Consider the following 11,986-nt stretch of genomic DNA (forward strand, 5'->3'; position numbering starts at 1 on the left):
AATCCGCGCCGTAATTGCCCAAGCCTTATTGAAATGTATAGCGAGTCATGGATGACACTCTCCCAGAACCTCCTCGCCTCGCACGCATTATTTCACAGAGAAATTAATATATAATTCTGGTCACATTGCGAGAACGAGAGATTCTTATCGCATCGTGGTCCCTCCCTCTTCGTGATGGCTCTGACGCCTCGGCGCTTCCACTCGTCACGCATATCTCTCGTCCCGAAGCGTGTCCGCGATTGCAGCAGCCGTGGAACGGGATTTGAGAAGAAAAAAATTAACGGAGAAGAAAAAAAGAAAGATGCGATTTTCGAGATAACCGTTCCGTTACTTCGCAACAAAGTATACGCGATATTTTCTCTTGTGGTCAACCTTGCGAGATTTATCCTCGCGCACAAAATTGGAAAAAGGCTGTAAATGTGAATAAAAAGTCAGCTTCTGTTCTATGTATTGTATTTTGTCGGTTGTCTGTGTTGTCGATTGTTTGTTTTGCCGCGCAAAATCTCGCTGTGAGACGATGCCGGAGGATAATAACTACAACTGTGGCTAGACGAACGTAAATTATTCGGAATCTCAGCACCTCTCAGTATGTAACAGGATATTCTATAATATCGCGTTCATCGGAAATCTCTCTTTTGAAACTTAAGACATTAGAGAAATGCAGGTCGAGAACCATAATGGAAGTCTCCAAATGCATCTCTCATTGAACGACGTAAAGTCAATTGCGCCGGCAAACTAACGAATATTCTCCGTCTCTCTTCTAATATCCTTTTAATTTAAAATTTTTTCCATATATAAAATTTTACCTAATATTTACTAATAGAGATATTGTATTCCTCGAGATACTTTCGCCGCGTTAACTTAGTTTGAGTGGGATTGCAGACTACACCGACTGCCTCGGGGCCGGAGTTTCACATCCGCAAAAATTACAGGCGAAGCGATACTACAGCGAAGATCGAGTATCGAGGACACCGGGAAGACGTTGTCAACCCCGATCGACGCTTCTTCCTCGTGAGCGAATTCCTCATCGAGACAAATGGGTCAACGTACGACGGCTGACTCAAAGCGGATGAATCATCGCGCGCATCGGTTGTAACCATTCGTCCTGTTGTATACCAGACTCTCGCTCCGAGAGGAAAAAAAAAATCCTAAAGAAGCGAAGAAGGGCAGAAGTAACGCGGACAAAATTTACGAAGAATGGGACCGTCGCGATCCAAAGTGACCAAGAATAATCATCCCAGGTGCATTTCTCGAAGCGCTGTCTCTTCTCGAAGCTCCGCGTAGCTTCCATCTCGCTCTAATTTTCAAGCCGCGTTATCTCATTGCGCTATATCGATCGAATAATATTCTTGGATAAAATTAATAGTGATCCGCTCGATCCGCTTTTTTCCTTCTTCTGCTTCCTCTTCTCTTGTACAATATTTACGAGAGCATTTTATTTAATTATATTTTTGTACAACGCGCAATCTCGGGAAAAAAAGAAAAAAAATTCGAACAACTTGTTCCTCTTAATGTTCGTGAAACGTCTGACATTGCTGCGCGTCCGCGTTGTTATGCGTCTAAAGATGTTGTGCTTGCCCTCGCGAAGCGAGGTCGGAGCATAAAACATCCTCCGTTGTGGTTAACGGTTCGCCCGGTGCTCCTCTTCGCGTCTTGCACGGTAAATATCGCACGAATTACGTCATCGGAATTTTCGTTACGCGTGTAATATCTCGATACGATCGGAGTCGCGTACGTTAATGAAACGCGAAGTAAATATGTAAATTGAATCTCTCGATTCTCCCTGAAAAATGATCAACACGAGCCGGCGAGAATAAAATCAGCATACTCGTAAATTTTCAGGTTGAGAATGCCTCGGTAAATTCGTTCGGTTCGTCGTCGACATTCCCATATGATTCCCAGAATGATAATTTAGATTCGAAAAATTATTACGACTAATTAAATTAACGGCTCGGGCAAACACATTTTACGCGAATATCAATCCAACATATAAATTGGTAGAGATGTTTATTTTTAAAGATTTAGCCATGAAAAACGTAAGGAAACATTATATCTTATTCGCGCTCGAGCGGAAGCGAGATTTTTTTCTCGTCCATCGTAAAAGATACTTGCCCGAGAATCATATCCGACGATTTATTGTGAGCGGGCAAGCTTAACCTCGTGGAACAAACAGGTCAAAGATAGGAATCCAGGAATGCTGAATAGTTCAGACATCTCGCCGCCTCGAATCTAGACACGCGTTACAACTCTCAACGGCTGCTATGTAACGGTAGTCCATGGGTCTGGCGAAATAAATTACCTTATCGGCGACGACTTCGCTATCAATTGCGCTATCAATTGTCACGACTCGCATTGTCTACGCGTGTCTCGATATCCGAACGAGCTCGTATATTGAATTCGCGTCGGTTCTCTCTGTTTTCGTTAATGTAGCAAAATTTAAGAAATAATCATAAGAGACGTAAAAAATAAATTCTGTTTTTTTTTTTTTTTTTTTTTCCCCCCCCTTATAAAACTCTCAATCTCTCCGAAATCTCCTCGCTTACAGATTTTTTAAAAAGTATTTTTAAATCCTAAATTCGATTTTCGTTTGGATACAATTTTAGATTTCCTCTTGGTTTAGAATATTATTTCTCTGTGGGGTTGCGTTTTCAAATATGACGGTGAATATCGCGAGATAAGAGGAACCGATCTACGCTCGTGGTAAACGCTGCCGGTCTCTCTCGCGGCGAGTTCCCGACGACGAAACAATGTAATATACGTCGTGTGTAAGTACGCGGGAGATCGCGCGGAACAATGCGCGCGGTCCCCTGTATACGTGTAGCTACGGTTTACGCGGAGGAAGGAAGACGGCGAGGTCCGCGAGGACGGACATGGGAGGGAGAGAGGGGAGGGGGAGGGGGGACTTACGAGAGAGTCACGCACGTACGCTTGGGCCTTATCGTCGCGTTCACATCCGCCGACTCGAGAAAGCGGAGAGAGGGCGGACACACGGAGAGGAGAAAAAAAAAATGCCGGATTCCCAGGATCCGCGAACTCCCTCCGGGGGCGGCGGCGGATACTCGCGTACGTCAGTAATGCGGAAGAGATTTCGTGTGGGTTAACCTCGCCAAGTGCACAGACTCTCTCGCAAGAGAGACCAATTTGTGCACCGCCGGTGCTGCTTGATTAATGCGCGACGCAACGTATAGCGGTAAGTTAACAGACAGAAAAAGAGGAAAAGAGAAAGGGAGCTCGAGGAAACGATCTCGCGACGCCAAGAAAAATGCCTAATTCCCACTGAAGACACTGTAATGTGAAAACTTATTCCAAGTCTTGCTTCTTCAAATCGCTGGTAATATAAGAATCGAATGCACAGTCGCTGTGATTCAATATTAATTCATTCCACAGAGCATTTTTAGGTTTGTCAAATGAAAGCGAAAATATCTCTAGAATAAAGCTAACGATGAGTTAAACGAAAGAAAGAGATGGAGAAAATTCGAGAAAATAAAAGATGACTCGAGGTGTGCAACACCTATCTTCTTATCTTAAATCTTAAAACTTAAATCTTAAATCGAGATACCGGAACATCCAGTTACTCGTATGACTATGCTTGAATAACGCGCATTGCAACTTACTTTAATCCATTAGGCTCGTCCGGTACGATACTTGACAGTAACAAATAAAGCGGCTTGACGCATTATGGCAAATTATATCGTATAAATATGTAAGATCAGCATGGCATGTTGACATTAGGGAACGTTATATAACTATACGCGGTCATACGGAAAGCCGGTGAATTTTTTTGCTCCACTGACGTCGTTGGTAAAAACAACGAATGAACATCATCGACGCGGATTCCACGCTAAACTCTCCAAACGACTTGGACTAGCTAATTAAATAATCCCCCTGGACGCGCTCGCGGCTCGTAGACGGTAGGAACAGGTCGATACATCTCATTGTAACAGGATAAACAGGAGTTGGAACACGGTGCACGGTGGCTCGGGAAGCGACGACGAGGCCGAAGGTGGAGAAGGAGGTGAAATCGAACGGTGGGTATAAGGGTGCCTTCGGGAAGAGAGGACGGAGAAGAGAGCGAATCAGGGGGGACTTAGCTTCGGTTCGTGGGCCCACCGGCCGTTGGAATCCGAGATCGCGTCTGATCGCAATTAAGGCTCCGCTCCGGCTGCGGCTGTGAATATTTTATTCCAGTCGTCGTCTCCCTTTCTTCGTCGTTCTCCTTCTCGCTCGCGCGCACCCCTTTCTCTCTCTCTCTCTCTCTCTCTCTTTTAGCCGGAACCTTCTCGGTACGCCAGCAGTGTTACACCGTTTACACACTACCGTTCCTTCGTCTCCTCCACGAGACAACACGCACGAAGACCCCTTCCTCATAATACGAAAGGATTGCCCCGTCCCCTCGGCGTACCTTCTCCGCCGCCCCCCTCCCCCCCCCCATCCAACCCCCGCTCGGGTTGGAGGAGGCGCCCAATCGAAACGAGCGAATTTGAATACGGTCGACCGGGCCCAGAAACAATGGGAACATCGACGGACCACACGGGATGCGAGCAAATGGTCGAACAACCGCGGGACATGCGTTCCGGCAAGGGCTGCTCGTTTCTTTCGAGGCCGCGAACTATCCGGAGAAAACGCCGTCGCATCGGTAAGAACTATCGTTCTCGGGGCGACCCTTATTATCGCAACCTACCCCGCGACGTGCCGGCTCAATCGAGCGCACTATAGATACATATATCATTTTTATTTGAAATATCGCAGAATCAATTCTCTCTATCTGTAATTAATCATAAAACGAAATTCTCTTGCTAATCATTACTTAAGACCATCTTCCTGCAAAAAGTTTTCCAACTTTTCATCGATTTTCTTAACGCGACGAATAGCGTAATATTTAACTTTTATGCACAATCGTACTTTTTTTCGATAAATAAAGTATAAATCCTCTAATCTCTTACATTGCGCGTTTCGATATTTGACGAGGATTCGTTATCGATGAAGAGATCGGTAATTCGGTGGTTCGTCGATAAAAAGGAAAAGACGAGATATTATACTTCGAGAATACGAGGAAAGGAGGATCTTTCGTGAAATCGATACCGAACGAAGGACGATATCGAACGCATCTCCGACACGTGTAACGTACTACACGCGCCGCGTCAGGACGAAATCAAATTTATTTTGCTGTTATTTCCAACGAGCTGCGGACTAGCGAGGAAATTTGGAAAATTAAACTACTTTCTAGTAGCACAGTCGGAATAGAAGAGAAAGGAAAGAATCTCTATATTATCGCGATAACCGATGACGATTGACTCAATTGCTACGAATCGTACGAGAGTTCAGAATCTGCTTCGCATGAAAAAGATTGGGGAATAGAGATTGAAAATTTTTATGAAAAGAAAATACTAGACGCAAGAAAATCCCTGCCAAAGATACTGTCTTGTGATAGTTTCATAAATTTCATAAAGAATTTTGCTGCGTAAAACTCCGTATCGAAACTATCATCTTCCGCAAAGAGACTGCTACAGCATTCAATTTCAACATCCGAGAATCTTCGAATAATACAGATTTCTCGGAAGCTACACATTTCTATTGATGAAATAAACGCTGGTCAATCTCCCGCGTGCGCGCGTCACGATAATTTATGATACGCGCTGAGAATGATGGAGGAGTGATCTTTTTATTTACTTTATTTCCCGCGTGTATGACAAAAGCATCGCCGAATTACCCGGTATGTCGCTGATTTACGACGGACGAATATCTTTTATGTGGCGTCGGGTATCTTTTCCCACATTCGAACGAAAAATTACGCGCGGTTAGCGCCTGCGGGAGAGGGTACGCGGCTAATAATCTACAGGAAGCGCGGGGGAACGTGATGGGTCGCATGAAAGACGGGGATATCTTTCGGGTTCATGGGGTGGTCTCGCGTCACGTCGCGATCGAGTCTCGAGAGGAGTCCAGGAGAGGACGAGAGGACCAGCGGGCCGGTCGGCCTCGCTGCCGAGGACCACTGCCACTAAAAAGGACAAGAGATCGGCCAACGGGGGACAACTCATGCGGAATCGCTAACGAGCCGAGCGGACACCCGAACGATGGATGGCTCGGAGGGACCAGAACCCAAACTTCCCGAGAGAAGCTTCGATACATCTCGAGAAAATTCCACTTTTTGGCGCGCCCTTTCCCCTCCCTCACCCCCGTCATCCTCTTGCCTTCAGCATCGATTGGAGATGCCTAAAATATCCCGAAGCGTTTCCGCTTCTGACGCGGCAAGAAGAAGCGAGAACTCGAAGGATGTGATTCTTAAGGAAATTACTGTTTAATATGTCTGACAAGACCGTTCCAGTTGCACGCGTTTAATAATTCGGCCCATTAATATCAAGCTTCTTAATTATTTATAATTATTTAGAATAGCCAGTATCTATCCTTAATATATTTTCATTTGTAATTTCAATTATTATTCTTTAATTTGGATAAAGAATAAAAACGACGATTTATTTGAACATTTAAACAGTTTCTTGTAAATCCAACATCGAACTTGAACATTTAATAAACTTTTCATTTGTCACGTTTTTTTTTTTTTTTTTTTTTTAGGGAATTATGAAAAATAGATCTTGCGATCTCAAGATTTAATTGTGATATAACCGTATCTCAACACGACGAGCGTGCTCGTTCGTTTCTGCCGCGGAGGCACGAACGATTTCCGAATCGGTCTCGATGCCTCGGAGATCACCGCGTGACTCTGGCTGGAGTTTGACCCCGGAATAACTCGAACGGAACATACAAACGGTGGGACACGGAGAGAAATGGGGGAGCGAGAAGAGAGAGCGGGAGAGTGATAGTCGATGGAGGCGGTTCGAGATATCAGATCGAGTCCGTTGCTTCGACGAGAGAGAAAGAGACCCAGGAAGAGAGAAGATGGCATATCGTAGACCGTAGAGGAAGGAGCCGGTAGCCGGTAGGGACGTTCTGGTGGGTGAGCACAGCGTCTCCACCACATCGCTACCACGCCGATTGATTGCTCCGATTGCTTACATTCTATCGATAAAGCGCCAGCAACGAGAGTCAAACCGAAGAGAGGCGCGCGCGTTCCACAAATACCTGCCGCGGGTTGTTCCCAAAGTCGTTTGCCTTTTCGGCGTGTCTCTGTTTCCATTTCGATCGACAGGAGAGCGTGCCGAAAGACGGGCATCTTTCACCTTTCAGCGAAAGACGCGATCGTTTGATCATATTTAAAATCACCCTGACAGTTATGTCTTGTGATACGATAAGAAAAAGATATATATTGTAGATTATATTGTCCATCTTTTCAATTCTCTCGTCGTTAATCGAAAATCGATATGTATTGTATATATGCATACGAGATTGATATCTCATCTCTCGATAACGCATTCGAAATTCATACGCATTTCGCGTCGTAGCAACACCATCGTCTCTCGAGATGGGGGATAATTAATCAGCCGTGCATTGTGAATGACGATTTCCCGTCTTGTCCGACGGATTTTTCTTCGATAAAAATTCGACACTGTATAATGACGGTACCAGTAGCCGAAATGATATATTTCGATTCCATCGAGCATCTTACCCTACCGTGTTGTCGCTGCCGCCGAGTACAGTGATGGATCGATCGGACGGAGGAAGGGATGGGAATACTCGTGAAAAAGAAGAAGAGGAGCGACGGATTCGAGATGTTAAATCGCTGTCACGGTCTCGTCTCGTAGCGATTTCGAAAGCGAGAGATCTCCCCGAATCGCGCGTACTTATATTGTATAATCGCCCTTCTGCACGCACGTTCTATGTATCCGCGGCGTCTTCGTTAAGAAAAACTTCCAAGAGACGTTCATAGTTGGAAGAAAAGAAATGCCGGGAGAGGATCAGGATCCGGGGAAATGATCGATCATCCCGACGAGCTTGCCGAGCCGAAGGATAAAAATTTCACTCGTAGCCGTGAGACGACTGTGCGTAGAGTCACAAAACGTTGAGACGCGAGAAGAGACGAGAGATCTGTCATCTCCTCCGGTTATGATTTTTCTTTTTTTTTTTTTTTAAGCGCAATCTCGTCGTCGATTACACACGAATGCCGATTCTCGGGAATGCGGTTAAATGTTACGCGACTCTAATCGAATCTCTTTTGGGATCGATTAGGTTAATATTCGGGCAGAACGAAACATTGTACGCGTTGCATTAAATAATTAAAAAATTGCGCGAACCTTTATCTGGAAACACATACGAGTTTATCAGAGCGAGGGATGAAAAAGAGTTCGCGTCTGACCTTTTACGGTACGTCCTTCCAATTCGCGACGTTCGGTTAGACGCGAAGTTGCGAGATCTCGCAACGAAACAATGCATAAACATCGACACGTCGATGCATTATGCATACGTGCGCCCTGACTTTTCTCGAGCAATGGGAGTGTCGCCAAATCATGTCGCCTCATCCGTGTCGTTCACGCCTCGCACGGCCTTCCAAATGCGGTTTTCAAATCGTAATTACAACACACGTTGCACACCTATACATACGCGTATATCTCTCCTTTCTGCTCTCTACGTCGTTCTCGTTAAGCAAACGTTGGACCGAGCCAAGATTGAAAAGTTCCCATCAAAATACAAGATGCTCCACATGACGGGAGAATAAATTATTCGCGAGAGAACCCGTGATAGAAAATTGATGTATGCCCGTCAAAAGAGAGGCAGGCTTCGACAGTTTTCGCAACGTTTAAAATTAAACAACGAGCCTCGACTTATTATCTATGCACCGCATTAACAACAGCGTTATATCTCTCTTTGCGCGTAGGTAGCGTTAAATCGCTCTCGGTTGTACAATATACATTTGGCACTTTCACGTATATTCGAGTCACGAAACTCTACGCGCGTAAAACGAGAGAAACGGCGAGATAGCTCATCGCGATCTGTCCCGAATTACATGACAATGATACTCGATTCGTTTGTCCTCGGGCATTCTTACAAGAATGACTTTGGGATATGTCGAAGCTCATCTTACCCCGCGGGGGACGGCGCCTAAATGGTCAAATTACAACTCGGACAAGGCGAGGTTGCGCCGCGTGCGAGGTTCTTCGAAATCTTGCGGTCTTCAGGTCCACGTAAGATGGAAGAGAACTCACTTTCGGATATAACATATAAACTTTAGACAGAGAGAGAGAGAGAGAGAGCACTTTATCGCTCGCGCGTTGGTCGTTCATACTTTTTTCCCGACATTTTTCACGGTAATCTTACAATTAGTAAAATAGTGTGTATTAATTTTTAATTCTCATATTTCAAAAAAATATTTTTAAATATTACAAAAGAATAAAAAATTATCTCGTAACTGATGTATCTGTGGAAAATGAGTAAATCATGATAACATTGCTCTCTGTTGATGATTTATATATATTTATAATATTTTATATTCTTTCTGTATGTTTAGCATTGAAAACAATTAAATCTGAAATTTATCTATTTAATGATATTTAGATTAGAGTAATGGAATATAGAAATAAAAAATAAAATTACGTTTAAAATATTAAATATAAATATAATAAATATTAAATATCAAAAGCGATTAAATATCGAATGCGGATCGTAAAATTTAAATAATGTTTCGCACGAGTAACGAGGAGGAAGGCCCATTCGCGTCTGTACGACAATTGAAGAATTTATTGGGATATAATTTATAAAGAACTGATACGTGCGAGAGAGAAATATCTTTCTCTTATTATTAGATAAATTTAGATGACACGGAGAGAAATCTCGCGCGTATCGTTCTCATACAAGGACACGTCTTCCCGAAGTGTCCCACGAAATAAAAATGTCACCGTCGTCCAAACTGCTACGCGGGAGATCGTACCTCCTCAATTTTTGAGAAGCAAAACGAGACGGTGCATATCTTGACTTCGTGGGGAAAAAAAAAACACAATCGCGAGCGATCTGACGATTTTTCATTATCGAACAACACACGACATGAATCAAATATTAGAAAAGAAAGACAATCGAGAGATTTAACGCGTGAAGCGTGATAAAGCTGTAAAAATTCTTATAAATTGAAAAAAAAATTTTATTCGGGTGATTCACTTTGAGATATAACGTCGAATATTCAAACAAAAGTTCGTAAAACTTGCTTAAAATATTTACGGGAATAAAATTCTGCTATTACTATCTTCTTCAAACGGATCGCGAATTAAACATATTGAATTAAACATGACAAGAATTATCGAGCAATTCTGATATATAATTTCAAATCAGGAATAATATATGTTACTTAGAAATTTAAGAAAAGGAACGCGGAACAAAGTAAACTATAACGGAGGAAAGAAGAACCGAATCGATTGTGCGAGTGACTGTATAATAGCATATCAAAGAGCATTCACGATCCGATTCGTTCAGACTCGGGGCTCACATATGAGTTTCTCACGTGTCGCACGCATCGAGATTCCTCTGCCGGTTGTTGTTGCGCAGGGGAGAGCGGAAGAGCTAGATGGGGAAAAGGAGGTGGGGGAGGGGCGCCTCCTTCGTAACAAGGAACCCCCCGTGGACGAACTAATTCTCCCGGATGACTCGCGCGGCTACGGCCCTGCGGGGGTCTGAAACAATGCGCGAGAAACGGCCCTTAAGGCCCCGCAAGACTCACAAGCCGCCGACTACGGCGTTGCCCCTCTCTCCGAAACTCGTCGGCTATTCGCTGAATCACCTTCTGGATACTGTTGCGCGAGATGCGCGTCTCGCGAGTGCGTAGCAATGTGTATAGAAGCGGCCGCGGGGGAAAAAGATCCGTCGATAGATTCAGCGTGCTCGTGGAGGCTCCGATGCGCGCAGAATCCGCGATAGCGACGCGCGCGAATAATCCCGCCAACGGATACGAATCTGATGAAGAAACGTTTCTCCTCGCGTATCGATTCTATATTTATTAACACTGCGACGGGCTATTTGCGCTACCCGAACGATACGTAGAAAAGAAGCGCGAGTTTATCGTTAAACATAAATCACATTCGTAGAGCGAACGAAACACACGCTCTCTAATTGTAAATTTTATCCCACCCCTGATCTTAATTTCGACTTGATTTCGATACAATTATACGTTCGCCGAGAAAATTTTGTTAATTCGAGTTGATAACGAAAAATCAAATCTCGAAATCTAAATCGATTTTATATCCATGTTTGTAATTGTATCGCGAAGAACATTTTCGACTGAATGCATCGATTTATCCAAAATTGATTAGAGTTTGAACGTCCCTGATCGGCATTCATAGCCATCACTAATGTCGCGCCACGGGGTGGGAGGGGGAGGGAGAGGGGGAGGGGAGATTCGACTAAAGGCACCTGCGGAGAAATGCATTGCCTTAATGGCCCATCTTGTAATTACTATTGTTCCTACGTGAAAGTCCCCCTCTTATCGACGATAACGAAAAGAAGGAGGAGCATCGATGCGATCGATGAAACGAACGGAAAGCGAACGTCGCGAATTCGGTTCCGCACGAATGAAAGTCGCGTGGACGATCTTTTCTTTTTTCGCGCAACGAATCTCAATGTCTATCAAGAGACACACAATCGCGCCAAGTCACGCGTAGCAAACGTCCAACTGATTGTGAGATATAAACCATTACATACGTTACATCGAGCTTAGAATATATTGCATTATCGTATCTCGTTAACAGTGTCTCGGACCGATAGAGTTCTCAAAATAAGCGTAATCGAATTAGCCTGTGGGAGTTTATTGTATATTCACGTACAACGAGACTTAATTTATAATTTCTTACTTGCTTTATATGTGCGACGACAGACGGGAGCGATTCTGGCTGCTCTCTGTTTCTCGCTCGAATCTCACCGTGCGAATGATAACGAGACGACCGCGTGTAAACACTAGCACGTTATATACCGTAGTAGAACAAAAAACGCAAGTTTATGTTTTTACTTTTAGTCTGTTGTTTTGGCATGTTTTTGTAAGAGAGAGCAGCCAGAATCGCTCCCTTTGTCGTCGCATATAAAGCAAGAGTACTCTGCGTTGATACCACTGCTT

The 11,986-nt window shown here is 44.1% G+C and overlaps 1 long non-coding RNA gene across 1 annotated transcript in view; it reads right to left on the minus strand.

Moving 5' to 3' along the window:
- The window catches only part of LOC138936157 (uncharacterized), an 83,377-nt gene extending 71,588 nt beyond the window's left edge, over positions 1 to 11,789 (minus strand). The window contains exon 1 of the long non-coding RNA XR_011447332.1: positions 11,727 to 11,789. This is a non-coding gene — a long non-coding RNA (uncharacterized lncRNA). The remainder of the gene's footprint in view (positions 1 to 11,726) is intronic.
- Positions 11,790 to 11,986: the final 197 nt, after the last annotated feature.

This window comes from Polyergus mexicanus, unplaced genomic scaffold (genome assembly GCF_030449975.1).
Source record: "Polyergus mexicanus isolate NDT 795.1 unplaced genomic scaffold, iyPolMexi1.0 SCAF_9, whole genome shotgun sequence".
Classification (NCBI taxonomy): Eukaryota; Metazoa; Arthropoda; class Insecta; order Hymenoptera; family Formicidae; genus Polyergus; species Polyergus mexicanus.